This window comes from Acyrthosiphon pisum, chromosome A3 (assembly GCF_005508785.2).
Source record: "Acyrthosiphon pisum isolate AL4f chromosome A3, pea_aphid_22Mar2018_4r6ur, whole genome shotgun sequence".
NCBI classification, from domain to species: domain Eukaryota; kingdom Metazoa; phylum Arthropoda; class Insecta; order Hemiptera; family Aphididae; genus Acyrthosiphon; species Acyrthosiphon pisum.
The window spans coordinates 24,257,379-24,269,733 of NC_042496.1; the positions used below are offsets into that span (position 1 = coordinate 24,257,379).

At 32.7% G+C, this 12,355-nt stretch overlaps 1 long non-coding RNA gene across 1 annotated transcript; it reads left to right on the forward strand.

The window, feature by feature from the left end:
- Nucleotides 1–2,874: 2,874 nt before the first annotated feature.
- Nucleotides 2,875–6,512, forward strand: LOC107884399. Its single transcript, XR_001679893.2, has 4 exons — nucleotides 2,875–4,617; nucleotides 4,715–4,776; nucleotides 4,861–4,968; nucleotides 5,665–6,512. It is a non-coding gene; the product is annotated as an uncharacterized LOC107884399 (long non-coding RNA).
- Nucleotides 6,513–12,355: the final 5,843 nt, after the last annotated feature.

The window sequence follows — 12,355 nt, forward strand, 5'->3', positions numbered from 1 at the left end:
TAATCAGTGGCGTAAATTATGATTTATTGGAAACCGATTTCACGATAAATTCGCAACGTAGGTACCTAAATAGTGAAAAATGTGTTAAACAGGGCTGTGAATTGAATGCGTTTGCACAATATTTTTTTATATTATGTTTATACATTTAACGGGTTAGGACATTGTTTCTAATTATGGTATAACTATTACTATAAACTATAAAGCATTGATTGAAATTTAAAATAAGTTTTCATATTATTAAATGAATTATAAAATTATAAATAGAGGCAACGATTAATTGCCTCCAAACCACCAATTCACTCGCCAACCTAGCCGACCGGTCAATTATACAAACATACACAAACATCATTATTGTTTATGTGAATTATAATATAAAATGGTAATTTTATCATTGACTTTTGTGTATATAGCAGCTGTTACGTGTAGTACAATAATTGAAGTGTGTAGAACAAAATTTAAAAGTGTGTAACTCAAATTAAGCCTTTATAATATTATGTATAATTTTATGGCTTCACTTTTTTTTTTTATATTTGAATTGGTTTTTTGTCAAGCTACATTTTAATTATTATCTACATTCTACACAGGCATTTTATATACCTGCGTTTAATTTTGTTTTATTTGTAAAAATAAATAAAAACTAAAACTTTTTTTTTTTTTTAATTAGAAGATCAATTGTAACTATAAAATTGAATATTGGTTGATATTATTTCTCGCAAACGAGGCGATCGATTTTGTGAAATGGGGGTAAGTATGTAACTGATAAATTTTGTAGGAGGCCCCTCTTATTGATTGGCCGACTTTCTTTGAACCCTTAAATCCGCCACTGAATTTATTATGCACTTTGTATAATTATTATTTGGACTATAACTTTTGTTTAGTCATGTTTATTTATTTCTATATGTAAGTATTATTTTTTTTTAGTTTTTCGGCCTTTGATTTATATAAAATAGGTATTAGTATCGGCGGAGTTCAAAGTTGATGTGATGCTGCGCCTCCCATGGGGGAATATGTTCGAACTTGCCGCCGCTTTTAATACGTCTTGTGGAAATCAGTCCGCTAGACAGCGCTTCGCGCGGCCCATGGTCTCTGGGCTCCAGCCAAGTCGCCACTGGCGACCTAAGGTTTGTCTTTGCCGTGTGCTCGTTGCGTGCAGACTGTTTGTGGGTCTTTTCCGTACGCTCTATGAGAGCTGACCGTGCGTATGTCGCGTCCGGCCGTTGTTCTGGAGCCGTTTAGCGACAACCCCGGGTTCGTGTGGTGTGCTTTCGCGCACATTCCGCGCCGTTCCTATTTTATATTGTTTTCGACGCTGTTTTTATCGTTTCCGACATCGTTGCGACTATCATCGACCCGTCGTCCGTTGTGCGACCGAAAGTTGTTGCCACATGTTAGCCGCCGATTACTCGCGCCCGTTATTACTTCGCGTCGGATCATCATAGTCGTCTGATTCCGACGGGCCATAGTTCGTATCGCGACCGACAACACGTATATTGTTCGCCGTCGATCTTATTATTGTGTGCGACGCCACTCCCAGGGCCGCGATTGCATAATAAAATTCGCGTTACGTAATCCGGCCACTCGCCGCTGTCAACAGCCGCCGCGCCCCGCTTCACCTGCCTGTCAACCGTTCACGCCGCCGTAGATGTTGCAGTCGCTGCCGCCGATACACCACACCACCACGTCTCTAATTGTGCCGACCGGTAACCTGTTATTTATTATCATTGTTGCGATTATCGCACATATTGTTATTGTCATTTGTCATAATATTATGATTGTTATATTATTATTGTTTTGCGTAGCGCTCGGGAAGAGACGTTTTCCCGTCCAACATACGTACATTTGTTCACGTACTATATACCTTATTATTACCTATTTAAGAACTATTCTTATTTATATTTATTGGTCACCTATCCAGTCCAAAGTTGAACACCATTTCCTATTATTTAAGTAGTTGCCCGGCCAAATGCTGAGGAAATAGCCGGCTGCTCAAACAGTGTTAAATTTGAATTCAATTATATTATATTATCATTGTATAAGAAAAACGATTCTGATCGAAGACGGTCAGTCAGCCTATGATATTACTAAGTATATTTGGTGATATTATTGTGAATAAAGTATTTTATATATAACCTATTTACACGGAACCTTGTTTTAAATTGTCAATCGTTAGCTAAAAAAGGTGAGTATTTTATACATTTTTAAGTACATTATCATTACTTAAATTTAAATTTGATAAATGTTGTCAAAAATCGAACTTTAAATGCTTATAAAAAAATTGTGCCTATGTATTTTTAATATTTTTTAACTGATATTGTAACAATATATGTATTACAACAAAAACTGTTCGTAAACGAAGTGCAAAAATATCCAAGTAAAAAAAATTATAAGATCTTTAAGCACTATAAAAATGTGATATCATGGATAAATACTAAGTAAACTTATTTTGTTTCAATAATTTATTTACTTGGTGAGGAATTATTTCTTAAAAGAAACAAAGTTTGATGAACAAAATAATTTATAAAAGGCGAAGGACTATTAAAATATAACTTATTATTAAATTAAAAATATTATTTTCAATATTTATATATTATTCTAAATAATTTCTCGCCAAGTAAATAAATTATTGAAACAAAATAAGGTTACTTAAATTAAATATACTTGGCATATATTCATGATATCACATCTTTATAAGATCTCATATTTTTTCTACTTGGCCATTTTTACACGTAGTTTACGAAGGGTTTTTGCTGTGATATCGCTAATTAGTATCGTTAATAAAATATATACTGAGTATTTACACAATCATCTATAAGAACGGTAATATTGTTGGTAACATTGGCAACGCTGATGCGACGACCACGACAGCTACCGGGATTCTGAATTTAATATAAATTTCCATTAAAAAGTTCGCACTTTTTCACTTATAACTTAATTTCTAAACGTACGATTTTGATGATTTTTACAAAAGCACGTTCCACACAATATTTCTAATGTTTTGGAGTTTACTAGGGGTTAATTGATGCATCAGAAAGTTAGTTATGTCTTGAAACAAACTTACCTGTATTTTACACAGCTTAAATAGGCAACTCCTGCTCGATATAGATACTATACTTACACACACCGTCGTGCAGTTATTTATTTTTTTTTTACTTAGCTCGCTGGATATCAATAATAGTGGTCTTAAGAAAAATTAACGCTATATTTTGTATTGAGTAAATCCCATATTATACTTTATCGTTATTGTTTGTATTTGAATTTAATGTCTAGTTAGAGCTAATGTAGAGTCTAACTAAGATAATGATGCAACTAAAATTCGTTTGTGACTATTCGTTCGCTAGTCACTAGCTGTGACTTATGACATTGCGCGTGACGTCACGGATTCGTCCGCCGAGGCGGCGGCCATATATAATACACGGCAATATTTATCCATTTTTGGTTTAACATAAAATAACTGCTTATGAACTTATTATTTTTCGAATGAACTAATCAAACGTATTCAAGAGTACCTCGTAGTCTTTCCATTCGTATAATTATATCACATTTTGGTTTAACAGTGTGTCAGTGTAGACAAAAATAACACTTAAATAAATTATATTATAAATTTACCATACCGCTGCTGCAGTAAACGTGTGTAATATTGTTTTGACGATCGTGACATCGTGTACGGATTTCTGACGCCTAAACTGTCTGTATAGTTTTAACTCGTAGCTAATATTAGAGATGGGTGAGGCTTTCTTATTATTATCTAACTATTATATATAACTATCTAACTTTTGATCGTCCATTAACATCGATTTCCAAAAATGAATTATTTACATTTTGTGGTTGGATATCTGTTCACAGATCATCCACTGTTGGTTCGAAATTATATAGTTGAAGGGCCATTAAAAAATATATAACACACATATATTAGAATATTATATCGTGTAACTAGAAAGGACCGCAATCACATTTCACACTGACACTGTACTTACTAGTTGTTAGTACTTAGTAGTAACTAGCTAAACACTAATACGAAATAAAAGATAACATTATAATTAATTATTATCATAACCATAAAGATATTTTTAACTTTAATACGGCGATTATACCATATTGTTATGAAAAATAAACATCGATAAAATCTTATACAATTATAAATAAAATCATAGCAGCACTCATATGAGTAATTAGTGACAATTGACACTGTAATATGACAGCAGTGGTGTATTATAATATAATTGCTATTATTTCATTAATATTATACCAAAATTCAATATACCTAATTATACGAATAGAAAGATTACGAGGTACTCTTAAATACATTTGGTTAGGTTATTCGAAAAAATATAAGTTTATTAGCAGTTACTTTACGTTAAACCAAAAACGGATAAACATTGCTGTGTACTGTTATGGCCGCCGCCGCGACGAACGAATCCGTGACGTCACGCGCAATCGCTTAACTAGCGAATGGACAGTCACAAACGAATTTTAGTGGTATCATTTTTTTCGTCAAAGTTTGTACTTTAATTTAAGCCTGAGAACATTTTTTGAGTTGGATGGTCCTTCGATTAGTGTAATATTATGGTTCAGGTTGTAGACCGTTACCACTTAAAATGTCAGTAAACAATAATCGAGGTAATGTTCAATTCATATTATGTAAATAATAGTTATATTTTTTGTTTTTTATTTAATTTATTAATTATTAATTTTTTATTTTTTACCTATTAAGTAGGTTTTGTATAATTAAACAAAATGTTAACTATCGTGTGGAGTATACAAATTACAAATTTAAACGTAAGTCGTACACAGTTTTTGGCTACTATAACCTGCTTGCGTGCTATGTAAATTTTATGTTATACAACAGTGTATTATTTATAGGTAAAATTAATATACAAAGAATTAAAACCATTGCAAAAACCAAGTTAAACTTAATATGCTATTTACAAGCTACAACAATCACATTCAAACCTCCATAACTCAAATCATGTAAGTTCTGTATAGTATTAAAATTCCTATAATGTATTACTTATTGGTTATGATACATCTGAAACAACTTAACAAATACATTAGAACGATAATTATTTATCTTAAAAAGTTGCATTCAGTGGATTTAACACCTGACATTTTGTAATTGTTTATGGCTGTATTCATAGATGGTGCTCAAGAATAAGTACCGCTTAAGTCATACCTACTTATGACTCAAATGAGATCATAAACGAGACCTTGATTTGGCCTAAGAAAAGAAATAGTAATACTTAAGCTAAGGATGGTTGAGATCTACTTTAAGTACCTACTTTAAGCATTGCTTTTAGTTACTATACCAAATTTTTTATTTTTTAAATTACCAAAATTAACTTAAGCATTGACTATGAATCCAGCCGTTGCTGTTAACTTTTATAGTAATGGTAAATGGTGATAAAGCTACTAATTATTCATAATATTAAAAAGTTTAGATGTTTATATTGGTATTTTAAATAATACAAGTATACGCTATAGGTTCACAACTATAACACAAGGATGTTTGCTATATTATATTGGAACAAACTATGTGTTGGGACTATGAATGATGTTGATTGGTTACCATTTTACTACATTGATTTTTAATATGACATTGAGCCATTCAATTAATACAATTTTCAAAATAATTTAATTAATATTGTTTTTTTTTTTTTTCAATTTTAGTCAGCAAGATACAGGAACTGGTGTATGCAAGTGTACTCAAGTCACTTAGGAGATTATTCTGTTTTGAAAAACTTCTTCTGAAAAAACTGTTTCCACGTGGTGGTTTAAGAGTAATGAACAAAATGGGCATCTAACTTCAACTTCTAGGTTCACCCTTGAAAAAATGTCATTAAGTTACCTATACCACATGCAGTTGTAAATACAGTTACACATATAATCACAATAATTACATAGTTGATATTTTCAAAGTTTAGGTTACTATGAATGTCAATGAGAATAACTTGTTTCATCAAAAAGTTAGAAATTGAATATAATATGCTATAAACTTATCATTTTTTTTCAATGTCATGCGCCGCATAATCATGATCGTGGATTAAATGATCTATAAATGGACAATTTTATTGAGTTAAAACAATAAATATAATGATCAATGATTAATAATGCATACTGATTTGTGTTTTATAATTTTTATACTATTTGACTAGTGTACAACAGTAAATCGATTAATAACTAAATTTAGTCAATACTTATTTTGTTGTAAGCTTTAAATAGATTTGCAGTATTTTATCCAATACTACCTAGTACATACCATGTTCTTGATGTTCAACATTGTAATGATCGTATTCAACAATACCTAAACCAACATGCATCTAGATCCTAAAAATTAATTACCTATATTATTTTTTAATTGAACAATGGTACCATTAATCAATGTGCATCCATTTTTGTTGTGGTAGAAACTTGTAAAGACAGCAATATACACTTATGTAAACAGTAGTATGTAGCTAAATGCTATTGAATTACAAAAAAATCTCAACAACTGTTAAGACTTAATGATAATTAATATGCAAATAAAGATATTAATAAAACTTTTATCATCTAATCATTTTTAACTTTTTTTTCATCTTTTTTTCCCTTCTCTAAGTCATAAAAATAAAATTCAAATAAGTTACCCATTTTATTTATATTATTGGTATTGTTTCTTGTTTGTCGTTAACCTAAGGACAAAACAAACTTACATAATGTAAGCACATTATAAACTTGTAAGCAGTGGCATATAACATACTAGGGTCCAAGTATTGCTCGGGCAACACCTTAAATATGGGTGAGAGGGTATTGATAGATGAAAAAATAGTTGATTTTATATGTCGATATAACAGTATTATGAGGAGTTAACCTAAAATTATTTGATCAACACCAATTTTTTTAAGATACACGCCACTGCTTGTAAGCAGGGTTGGAAAGATTACTCAATTTATTGTAACTGGTTACAAGTTACAAGTAAGTCTTAAAATTTATAACTATTAACTAGTCACAGGATACTAGATACATTAATGTTGTGTAAATGGATAAAAGTTACAGTTATGTAACTAAGTTACATTTAAAGTTAAAAGTTTCATTGATAAATAATATATGTTTGTATTTATTTATTTATTATAATTAACACATTTTAAAAGTTTTTATAACAATACTGCAATAGTTAATATTAATTTGTGTAAAATATTCTTTACAAATTGCAGTTATATTAAAATAATTTAATGTATTTAGCATACAGGCATACCTATATGATAATTCATAATAAAAATAATGATAGATAAACATGGTTGTAAAACATTTGTTTAACAGTCATAAAATCAGTAGTCATTTTTCTTATAAAATAAGCTCACGAAACATAGGTAGTAATTAAAGTATTAACAAAATCAATGGTATTTAAATATTATGCTAATACAATTAAAAAACATAAAATTGACTTGTAATTTTGTATTAATTATTTTCTTCTGGAATGAATATTATGTATTTCCTTTAAGGAAAACTAATTTTTCAAAATTGTGGTCAGATCAATTTCTTCTAGTAGGACAATGAATGAACCCGGCAAATAAAAATAGTTTTTTATTGCAATATAATAATTATTTAAAATTGATAGTAAATAATAATTTATTTTTATCATTCAACAATTGTTTAACTTCCAAACTTGCTTTTGAATCAGCGTTGTTTGTTCTTCAGATAAAAATACAAAAAAGTCATATTTATCTGGTTCAACTAAATCTATAATAGTGGTTCCATAAAAAACTTTCCAACAGTGTTTATTTACAAGTTTTTAATTCGTCTCTTCTCCACATCATTGTTCTAAGGTATCCATCTAAGTTCATATGCTGGGTGAAAACATGACGCCAATATACCTTTATTCACTTCAGGTGATAAGTCCAAAAACAATTTAAAACCTAAACATAAAAAATGAGTTCCATCAAGTTATAATAGGGAATGATAACTTGCATTGGTTTTCAAATAAAAGCGCGAAATCTTTGAAATAACTTTTTTCATAATATACCTTTTTATCAATATAAATTATGTAATTAATTAGGTAATTTCGATTTAGTCGGTTGGCACTACTTTTTAAAATTTCTGACTTTATCATTTTTCGGACAAGTGCTTATCAAGCGCTAGATTATTTTCAGATAAAATACGGTTCGGAAGAAATATTTTTCGGGGAGAAAACGTTTCGGTTAAAATATTTTCGACTAATATATTATTTTCGGCTTACTTATTTTCGAGTATAATATTTTCTGATAAAATATTTTTCGTGTATTTTACTTTCGTGTTTAATAATTTTCGGATAAAATAATTTTCGTAAATTTATTTTCAGATGATATATTTTCGGCAATAATATAGCCCCTCGATCAAACTTACTACAACTGTACTAATTATAATTGAAAATATGTTGGGAATTGTTTGCAAATAAAATAAAATTGTTATTATTGTTAACGCACTCGAAATTCTAATGTTAGGGCCGACGAGAACGATAAACATATTATGCTAGCTGGCTAGTAACACACGTCGTCGTCCGGGAGATTTTCTCGGAGATCGGTCTCTGTGTTGAGAGATTTTTATTTAGGTCATCAACCAATTCTCGATTAAACCCTAACGCACACGTACATGTATCACCTTCGTTCAAAAAACAAATTATGGCAACAAGCTATTATAACATCGACCGCGCCGCGGTAAACGCCATAATACTAGACATCTTAGAAGACATTTTGGTCGACGTGATGGAAGACACTTTCGCCGACGAACACCTCGTGCGTCTACTCGCTCCTCTTCTGTCTGCCATTGATGCGGGCGCTACTACAGCGAGTGGCGACGGTCAGACCCCGGAGTCGGGAAATCCGATTCTTGGAGGCGCAGATGGAGAGGAGCTGGACCAAGACGTCGGGGAGTCCGTCTCCTCTGACCGCGGTGATGGATTGGCGGGCGGCGATGCACAAGTAGAGGACCGTTCCGAGTTGGATGAGAAAATCGAGCCGGCCGAGGGAGAGGCTGTTTTTAATGTTTTTGGTGAGCTGGTCGGTTGGTTGGACCCGGCGGCGGCGGCGGCACCACCCGCAAACTGCGATCCGCCTCGTGCTAGGTGGAAAAGCGTCAAACGCTTTTTCCGCGGGTTGTGCTGCTACCGCCGCCGATGATAAGACGTCCGCAGCTCGCCTCTTGCTGTCCGAAGACGACGGACAGGATGACGGCGACGGAATGGGGGCGGGGGGGGGGGAGGATGCGAGAAAGAGCACGGACGGTGCGCGGCGGTAAGTCGCCCGCGCACGTTCTCCGACCCGCACCCGCGGCGCGACGGGTTCGCTGGCGTGGCGCGCTCGGTCGTCGATGACGCGCGAGACCCTCTGGCGGCTCGGCGAGCGCCCGACTTCAGTTACGGTTACGTGGGGGGCGACGGAAGACGGAAGACGACACGGCGGCTAGTAGAGGTACCAGCGCGGGCAACGATTCCGCCCCGACGGTACACCGACTCGGTACGGCGGCGATGGCGACCCGGTACGACGGAAGCGGCGGATACCTCGGCACGGGTTGAGTGGTACGGAGATTCGCGTGCTAGGAACACGGGGACGACACGGCGGCGCCGGACTCGCAGGAACTTGACCGTTTCGTGGTCTGGCGGCCGCTTCGCTCGTCCCCGCCGGTTCCGCAGCACAAGATCTCACTATTCGCTCGCTCCGTGTCTTGGTCTTCGCCGTCCGTCGGCCGAATCGTCACGCCGTCGACCGTCGACGCGCACGACATCGCGCACTGGCCACCGTCCGTCGCCGTCAACCGTGGTCGCTCCCGTGGCCGTTTCGGTCTGGCCTCGCCGGCTGGTCAAGGTCGTCAAGCGTCCGAGCAAACGCGCCAGCGACACACGTCAACCCGTGGGACAGGTCGGAGAACGTGCAGAGGTGACCAGTGGCCAGCAACACTGCATTTTTCGCACCAATATTCGCCATCTCGCGTCCTCCCCCCCCCCTTGTTTATTGTGTCTATCCTGTCCGTCGTATTTTTTTTTTCTTTAAATTTAAGTCATTTCAAATCGCTAAATTATTAACAAATGTAAATTTCGATTTTTTTTTTTTTCTTATTTTCGGCCTTTTTATGGACATAATATTATTGATAGCCAATGCGCTAATTTTTTTCAAACAAAATATTGTATCATTTTTGAAAATTTTTGTTTTTGTTATTATAATAAACATATTTTGATGTAATCAAAAAAATATTGTTTCTTTTTTTTCGTTTTGTCGAGTGTACGATCAATTGTTATAGATTTAACGACTAAAAAATCGTTAAAATATCTATTTTAAATAAAAAAAACTCGTTAGTCGATAATACAGAGTATATAATGATAGTATAAACGCTATACACGGATATTATAATATGTTCCAAGAAATATTCAAGCCATCAAGCACTAAAGGCGACGATTGACTGCGGAATAAATCGTAAAATAACGCATTACACCGGCGGATACGACATGGACAGTTATATAAACAATAAATGAACCATACAAGAATTGTAAATAATAATATTATGTGTTGTGTAGAACGTTTGAAAGTTAATATAGTCAAATAGTTGATACAAAATAATATTTAAAAAAAATCAAAATTGTATTTTACATAAGTAAAATAATAATATAATAGCTGCATGTCGAAAAATAATATTGTTTGGAAACATTTCGGTTTGGGTTTGAGCCATTAAACCCCCATGTATACGTGCATGTATGCATCGATATCATATTTTCTACATAATTATTGACTCGAGCTCTAATATCCTAATCCGAACAAAACTTATATCTTTTGTACTGGGAAATCACTTTTTGGCGGTACGTGAGTTTTGACAGTTGTTGTACAATAATATTATATTAGCTATAGGCATAACCGCACATTAGATTTTGCACTGAAATAGGTACATCATTATACATACTACATATAGGTAGCAAATATACATTTTAAAGTGAGATCCGAATATAGAATATAAGTAAATATTAGTTATTGCTCGTATCAATATTGATAACACGTCCTTGAATTTTAAAATAACTTTTAGTTAAATATACAATGCCAAAAACAGTGTTTAAACTTTAATATTATGTTATATTTTATAGAAAAAATAAAAACGTGTAAACTATGTTAAGTAGGTATTATGAACTTTAAATATTGAATCTATACACTAAATCATATCCATTAAATATGATAAAAAAATTAAATTAAATTAAAATAATTATCACGATATCACTTTGAGTAGTTATTTTAACATTTTTGTCTCGATAATATTTAAATAATATTATGTTGTTTACAATCCCAGACAGCAATTTTTCGTTTAATAATATTATTATAACATCACAATCACGAATAATATTAGTTTAACGTTATTATAATACTATTATAATATTATCGTTACAAAATTCTGTCTGGGATATAACCCATAATATACCCAGATAAAAAAAATACTATGCATAAATACATATTATATTCAATTGACTTGTTAGCATTTATATTTTATTTTTCAACACGAGATTACACGAGGCATCCTACTAAATTCTAAAAAAAGATATTCATTAAAAAAATGTGATTTCAGATTATAAAAGTCGATTTTCAACTGTATCAATTAAACATATTTTAAAGGAATTAACTATATGTTATTATATTATTATTCTAAACATTTTAAAATATAAAATCGTTTATGGGGAAATTAATTATTTTTTTACAATAATCTGATTAAGATATTTTACGTTATCAAAAGGGAAAGAGAATATTTTCATTAAAAACGAGATTAAATAATGTTACATGTTATACTGAAATACCTATGCCGTTACACATATTACGCTGTAAATTTTAATTTGTATAATATTGTTGTAAACAATTTTATTTACGCATTCCTAATATCAAATATTATACTTCAATAGCAATACAATAATTCAAAGTTAATAATAAAATAACTGATAAAACCTTTTACGTTAGAGAAAAAAAAGTTTTAAAAAAATATATTTAATTATACGGCAAACTGATGATCAAACAATGATTTGTGCACACGAAAAACTGTTGGATTTTAACTATCGGAGTTCAGTCGACTTGAGAGAATGGCGAAGAGTTCAAAACCATTGGGCTTATTACATTCCATTACAGTTTTTTTTTATTTTCTATCCCAAAACACTCGGTTTGAACAACGTCATTCTTTAAGTACCTACATATAATCTAAGTTCAATTTTCTAATCTACAAAGATGAAAGGTGCTACATGAAACTCATTGAGCGTTTCTCTGATCTCCAATTTCGAGAGGATAATAACCCTATAGACCGAATTAAATATACAACAAGTGGCCACTGCCGAGAGATTACAAATAAATTACAATAGGTATAGCTTGTCGTCATAATTAAATACATTTAT